Source organism: Dioscorea cayenensis, chromosome 20, assembly GCF_009730915.1.
Source record: "Dioscorea cayenensis subsp. rotundata cultivar TDr96_F1 chromosome 20, TDr96_F1_v2_PseudoChromosome.rev07_lg8_w22 25.fasta, whole genome shotgun sequence".
Classification (NCBI taxonomy): domain Eukaryota; kingdom Viridiplantae; phylum Streptophyta; class Magnoliopsida; order Dioscoreales; family Dioscoreaceae; genus Dioscorea; species Dioscorea cayenensis.
The window spans coordinates 5,219,768-5,227,471 of NC_052490.1; positions in this window are offsets into that span (position 1 = coordinate 5,219,768).

Consider the following 7,704-nt stretch of genomic DNA (forward strand, 5'->3'; position numbering starts at 1 on the left):
CTCATGCTAGAAGCTATATCTGCAAGTTGTTTTTGAAAGAAATTTATCAAGTTAACTCAAGAAAATCAACACTGTAAGAATCCACACAACCCTGTGGAAATTCCACACACCCTTGTGGATCCACGGGGTGTGAAAACCGCATGGCCATCCTGCTAAAATCACAAATATCCAACACAAATTCATTTCAAACTCATTCTAAAGTATGCATCCATCATTTAAAAGCCAAAATGAAACACATTTACCAGCTTTAATCAAACATAATTAAGTATGGTGGAGATGAGGGAAGAAAGGTTTACCGACAAGATGTAGTTGAGAAACCTTGAAAGTAGCCAAGAAACTCAATTAAAACTTCTCAAATCGATGGAGGGAAGTCGGGAGGATGCGAGAGATCGTTCTATGAGTGCTGGGGAGTGTGACAGTGAAAAAGGTTTGATAGACTTATAAAGGAAATCGCAGCCTTCTTGAGTTCTGTACATCCCCACGGGTGTGTGGAAATTACCCACGCCCATGTGACTCCACAGGAGAGACCCGCAGGAGCAGACGCACACCCTTGTGTGCTCTCAAGAAAAACACTCAATGCTTCTGAATGCAACCACATCGGCGTGTAGAAATTCCACACGTCCGTGTGCCCAACTCAAAGGGGCAGACGCATGCCCTTGTGGCTTTCTGTCCAATCCGAGGAAACATTCTAAGTATCTCACATGCCTGTGCGATAATTCGACACGGGCGTGGACCTTCATAGGACCAGCTCACAGAGACACTCACACGTCCCTATGGATTCTTGAGATGGAGGAGAGCTCTTCTGCAGAGATCCACACCGGCGTGCGGAAATTATACACACCCATGTGATTATCATAGGATTAGCCACAGGGGCGAGTCCACGCCCTGTGTCTTCTCAGGAAAAATCTCTAAGTCTCTGCAGGAAGATACACGCCCGTGTGGAAATTACCCATGGCATGTGACCATCGCAAGGTTGTTCACAGGGGCGAGTCCACGCTCCTGTGTCCTCTCGGGATGAGCTCTCAATAAAGATGCAAGACCGTGTAGAAATTCCACACGGCCATGTATTTTTTTTGGATGACTCAGAAAACCTGCAGACTCTGCAGAACATGTCTAAACGTGTATACACACTCAGAGCCTACCTTGCATGCAACATATACCAAAGAAAAACACGAGGAAACTCGCTCAAATAACCAACAACTTCGCCAAACACATTTAAGCACACGATAACACCAAATAATCCACAAGAAAATCACAGCATAAGTATCTACAAATCAAGACAATAACACTTAAAGCCTTATTCATGTAAACACTAAACTAAGAACTAGAAAATAGTAAAGAACTTGGGTTGCCTCCCAAGAAGCACTTGTTTAACGTCACTTAGCTTGACGTACCTTATCTTACCTCATGGGGGCTCATGGAGAAAGAATACTTTCTTTTCATCATTACTAACCTCTCCTCCCAAGTATGGTTTTATCCTGTGTCCATTCACCTTAGATGTACTCTTCTCCGGATGGGTAATTTCAATTGCACCATAAGGTGAAGCTTCGGTTACCGTGTAAGGCCCAAACCATCTGGACTTGAGCTTGCCCAGAAATAGCCACAGGCGAGAATTAAATAGTAACACTTGGTCGCTAACTTTGAACTCTTTCGGATTCTTGATATTCTTGTCATACCATTTCCAAATTCTTTCCTTATATATCCTCGCATTCTCGTAGGCTCTCATCCTCCACTCATCTAACTCATTGAGATGAAGCATTCTTTGTTTCCCCGCCTTCCTCAAGTCAAAACTCATAGCCTTGATGGCCCAATAGGCTCTATGCTCTAGCTCCACAGGCAGATCATAAGATTTCCCATACACCAAGTTATAAGGGAGTATGATAAGTGCTTGTGTGATAAGAATGCGAAGTGTTCTTTTCTTATGATGAGCATTACTTTTAGCAGGTTTAAGTGCTAATACATGTGTATTTGTATTCTTTTGTGCATGTAGGATTGTGAAGCTAAGTGTTGAGAAAAGAAGCCAAAAGTAGATCGTAAATGCACTATTTGGTAGAATCTTGAAAGAAACGAACGCGAAGACACAAGTGGGACTCCAGGATACGTGAATGTGTGCCAACTTCCATGAATTCAAGTCATTAGAATGAGTTAGAAGGGCACAAAGGCAGTCACATTTGCGTATCCCGACTTGTGCATTGATAACAAGATCTTCACCAATGAAGCCTTTGATTGAAGAAGAGTTGCGATCTATGGCATAAACATGTGCCCGTTTATGTTGTTGTGGCAAGTACTATAGCAGTTGCTGTTTACAACCAGCCGAAAAAAGGATTTCCAGAGAATCTACAAGGGCGTGTGCAAATTACCCACGCCTGTGTGGAAATTCCATAGGCCTGTGTGTCAGATCCACAGGGGCGTGTGGATGCCCGATTGTAGCCCTATTTAAGGCGCGATTCAGCCCAATTTTGGGAATCTTTTTCCCCTCTTCTCTTTCACTTTTCTCCATCGTTTGGGAGGCCGTCGGCTAAGGTTCAGAGAGGCTTTTGCCAAGTCTTTGGAGTGGTTTGAGGGATTTGACACCACGATTCGTTTGGAAGAAGGTTATTGGGGGAGCTTTCGTCGGCATAGATCCGGCAGGGTGTGCCATAGGCCGGACAAGGGGACCTTTGGAGAAGAGTTGGCTACTTCACAAGACCATTGAAATGACTACCGAGGGGGTTTTCTTATAGAACAATTGTTTTTACTTTTGATTTCATTGTTGATTGTATTGTGCTCCATGGAGAGCTAAACCCCCTAGTGGGTACTTGGATTTTGTAAACCATAGGATGTTATTATTTCATTGATCTTTTATTATGCTTTCCTTAATTGATGTTTCAATTGAGTTCTAATCTTGAGTGCTTGTGGAATGATTTCTTCTCTAGAGTGACACTAGGGTTGAGAGTCCATCTTGGTAACCATTGTAGATGAGTGACACACTACAAAGGTTAGATATCATTTGATTGGAAAGGGTTGAGAGGGTGAGTCGAGAGGCAACAGAGCATCCCCTTTCCCCTCTGGTGTGATTTATCCTACCTCCATTTCCTTGAGTTCTTTGTGGTCACAATAGAGTGAAGTTCTAGAGGATGAACTCCGCTGAGGCTTAGTTGCGCGAGCAACAGAGTGAAGCGTTGAAGTGACTCTAGTGTCTGAGGCTTAGTTCTGACTAGGGGCCTTTTTCCTAGACCAAAGGGTTAGGTCTATACATAGGAAAAGAGTTTATCACTTGGATTCCCTAGAACTCCATGCAACTTTACATAGTGTGAGGTGTTGAGACTGAGCAATTTTTCCGCCGGGACATAGTGTAGAGTTAGTCACAGTTGACCTAAGATTTGGGACCGTGTGCTTAAGGATTTCCATGACTCATTGAGTATTGATTAGGAAGTATAATAGTTGGTCTCGCACTTGAAACATTAATCCTAGGGGGAGCATTACCTGAGTACCCCACTTCTATCAATTGCATTACCTCTCACTTACTTTTGCCTCTCATTCTTATTTCTTTTTATCTTTGTTTTCATTACATTTTATTGACACTATCATTGTTTACTTTCACGTGGTTAAGTAGCAATTTAAGTATTTTAACTGCCCTACTCCCTGTGGATACGATACCCCACTCACTAAGGATTTATTACTCAACAAACCCGTGCACTTGCGGGTCACACGCAAGGATGTTGTTAGAGTGGTCCATATTGGAGTCTTGTACGCCGTTCTTTGAGCTCGAGAGGGTATCTTCCAATCATTCCGACCAATCCCACTTGCCTTGTTCCACAAACTTTGTCAAGATTCTCTTAAGCTCTCTATTCGTGACTTCCACTTGGCCACTCGTCTGTGGATGGTAGGTAGTAGCAAGGTGATGATGTACCCCATAGTACTTCAAAACTTTCTTAAGTTAAGCGTTGCAAAAATGAGTCCCTCGATCACTAATGATAATTTGTGGGCTTCCAAATCGAGTGAACAACCTCTTCAGAAATTTTACCATGGTTCTGGCATCATTAGTTGGAAGAGCTTGAGCTTCCACCCATTTAGAGACATAGTCAACTGCCACCAAGATATATTGGTTACCATTGAACTTCGGAAATGGTCCCATGAAGTCAATGCCCCACACATCAAATACCTCACAAAATTGCATCGGGTTCTGCAGCATTTCATCCCTTCGCCATAGATTCCTGGCCCTTTGGCAACTGTCGCACTGAAGAAGAAACTGATGTGCATCCTAAAATAGCGTCGGCCTGTAAAAACCAGCAGCCAAAACTTTCTCAGCAGTTCTACTTGAAGCATAGTGTCCCCCAACTAGCCCAGAGTGACAGTATGCAAAGAATACTCCAACCTTCCTCCTTAGATACATATCTTCGAATCACATGGTCAACACAAACACGAAAGAAGTATGGATCATCCCAAAAGTGGTTCTTCAAATTACTGAAAAACATTTTCTTCTGTTGAAAGGTGAGGCCCTGCTTCAGTACTTTCCCCGACAAATAATTCGCAAAATTCATGAACCACGGAGTGTCCTCTGACTCTGAAGCCTGCACTACATACTAATGCTCTTCAGTGAAGAAATCATTAATTTCTTTGCTTGCCGGTTCTTATCCCTCACAATCCTCTAACCTCAATAGATGATCCGCAACTACATTTTTGGTTCCTCTCTTATCTTTTATTTTCATATCAAACTCTTGCAACAGTAGGATAAAATGAATTAGTCTCAATTTTGCGTCAGCTTTGGTCATGAGATAACGGAGTGCCGAGTGATCGGCAAATACTATGACCCTAGATAAGATGAGGTATGGCCTGAATTTGTCAAAAGCAAACACCACTGCTAACAACTCTTTTTCGGTGGTTATATAATTCTCTTGAGCACTCGTTAGAGTCTTACTAGCATAATAAATCGGTCGGAAATGCTTATCTAGCCTCTTACCCAAAACTGCTCCAACAGCATAATCACTTGCATCGCACATGAGCTCAAAAGGTTCATTCCAATCCGGTATGGTTAAAATTGGTGCTTGCACTAGTCTCTCCTTCAATAAATTGAAAGTGATCAGACAGTCATTCCCAAAATCAAAAGGAGCATCTTTTTCAAGGAGCTTGGTCAACGGTTGCGTGATCTTTGAAAAATCCTTGATGAACCTTATGTAAAAACCTGCATGGCCCAAGAAACTATGAATCCCTTTTACATTTGTAGGTGGAGGAAGCTTTTCCATAACTTCAATCTTTGCCTTATCCACCTCCATACCCACTTGCGAAATCTTATGTCCGAGAACAATGCCTTCTTGGACCATAAAGTGACATTTTTCCCAATTAAAAACGAGATTCATCTCTTCACACCTCACTAGCACTCTTTCTAAATTCTTTAGACAGATGTCGAAAGAGTCTCCAAATACCGAAAAATCATCCATGAATACCTCCATAATGTTATCCAGGAGGTCATAAAAACTGGCAGTCATGCATCACTGGAATGTTGTCAGTGCATTACACAACCCGAAAGGCATTCTTTTGTAAGCAAAGGTACCGTAGGGACAAGTAAATGTGGTATTCTCTTGATCCTTTGGGGCGATGGGAATTTAAAAGTATCCTGACATACCATCAAGGAAACAATAAAACTGATGCCCTGCCAATAGTTCCAACATCTGATCGATAAACGGTAATGGAAAATGTTCTTTTTGAGTGGCGTCATTCAATCTTCTACAGTCAATGCAAACACGCCATCCTGTAACCGTCCTGGTTAGAATTAATTCATTCTTTTCATTTCTCACAACTGTCATTCATCATTTCTTCGGAACTACTTGAGTTGGGCTCACCCATGCACTATCAGAGATAGGATAAATGATCCCTGCATCTAGAAGTTTTACCACCTCTGCCTTGACAATTTCTTTCATATTTGGATTTAATCTTAGTTGGGGTTGGATCACAGATTTGTAGTTATCCTCCATTAAGATTTTATGAGTGCAAAATGATGGATTTATGCCCTTAATGTCTGAAATCTTCCATGCAATAGCGGACTTATGTCTTTTTAACATACTAACAAGCTTATCCTTCTGATCTATAGACAAATTTGAAGCCACAATCACCGGGAGCTTTGATTCTTCCATTAAAAAGGCATACTCCAAATGTGCCGGCAAGGTTTTGAGATCTAGTTCGGGTGGTTCCTCAATTGATGGGCGTAATCTACTTTCCTTCAATCTGTCAATTTCCTCAAAATTGTTCGCCTCCTTTTCAAAATCATTCTCCACCTCTTCCACTTGTGCATGTGCTTCTGAATCGTATTCAATGACTGTCAATTCCTCCATCTCACAAGTTTCCTTCCCTAACATTAACACACCCAAAAAGAAAAGTTCATGTCTTTGTTCGACTCTCTCCAAACGTTTTTCTAAGTGATCACTCATAGATGCCAAAGTAGATTTCTCAAACTGATTCAGCACACTGTCTAATTCGCAATTCCGATCCTAATTTCTAGTAATGTAATCAACAACTGATTCTTCCACGGGATGGTTAATATTGCATTGCTCTCGCAGGGGGTAACATGGTGTGGCTCGTACTGCAAACAATTGAACTTTCTGTTCCATATCTTCAACCATTCCCGTGCTTGTGTCAAATAATTCGGGTATGTTGATCATTTTTCCTGTAATTAAAGAAAAAGAACCAATTAGAATGGTGATAGAATAAGGAAATGTGAAATAAAATGAAAATATAAATAGCTTAGATAACAAAGTGCAAAGTATCTCTAAATGCCTACTCCCCGGCAACGGCGCTAAAAACTTGACACACACCTTGAGTGTGACCCACAAGTGCACGGGTTTGTCAAAGTAATAAACCCTAGGTGAGTGGGTATCGTATCCACAGGGAGTAGGGAATAAAAACACCAAAATTGCTACTTAACCAAGCGAAGATGAAACAATGATTGTGTTGATAAGATGTAATGCAGACAAAATAAAAGAAATAAGAAAGAGAGGCACAAATAAGTGAGAGGAAAGGCAATCGATAAGAAGTGGGGTACTCGGATATTGTTCCGCCTAGGATTATCGCTTCAAGTGTAAAACCAACTATTATGCTTCCTAACTAATGCTCAATGAGTCGTGGACATCCTAAGATACACGGTCCCAAACCTAAGGTCAACCATGAGTAACTCTACACTATGCAAAGTTGCAAGATGCTCTAGGGATTCCAAGTATTAAATCCTTGTAGACCTAACCCTTTAGTCCAGGCGAAAGGCCCCTAGTCACAATTAAGCCCCAGATACTAAAGTTCACTTCAATGCTTCACTTTGTCGCTTACGCAACCAAGCCCCAGCGGAGTTCATCCTTTAGCACTTCACTCTATTGTGACAACAAAAAACTCTTGGAAATGGAGGTAGGATAAATCACATCGGAAGGGAAAGGGGACGCTCCGTTATCTCTCGACTCACCCTCTCGACCTTTTCCAATCTAGCATTGTGATAAGTGCTTGTGTGATATTAATGCGAAGCATTCTTTCCTTATGTTGAGCATTACTCTTCTCGGGTTTTTACACTAATATGTGTGTTTTTATGTTACTTTTGTGCAGGTAGGGTTGTGAGGCTGAGTATGAAGGAAAGAAGCCAATGTGGATCATAATGCACCAATTTTGGAGGAAATCTTGCTAAGGTTCAAATGCGAAGACATAGGTCGGGTGCGAGATGCTAGAGTGTGTGCCAACCTCCTCGTA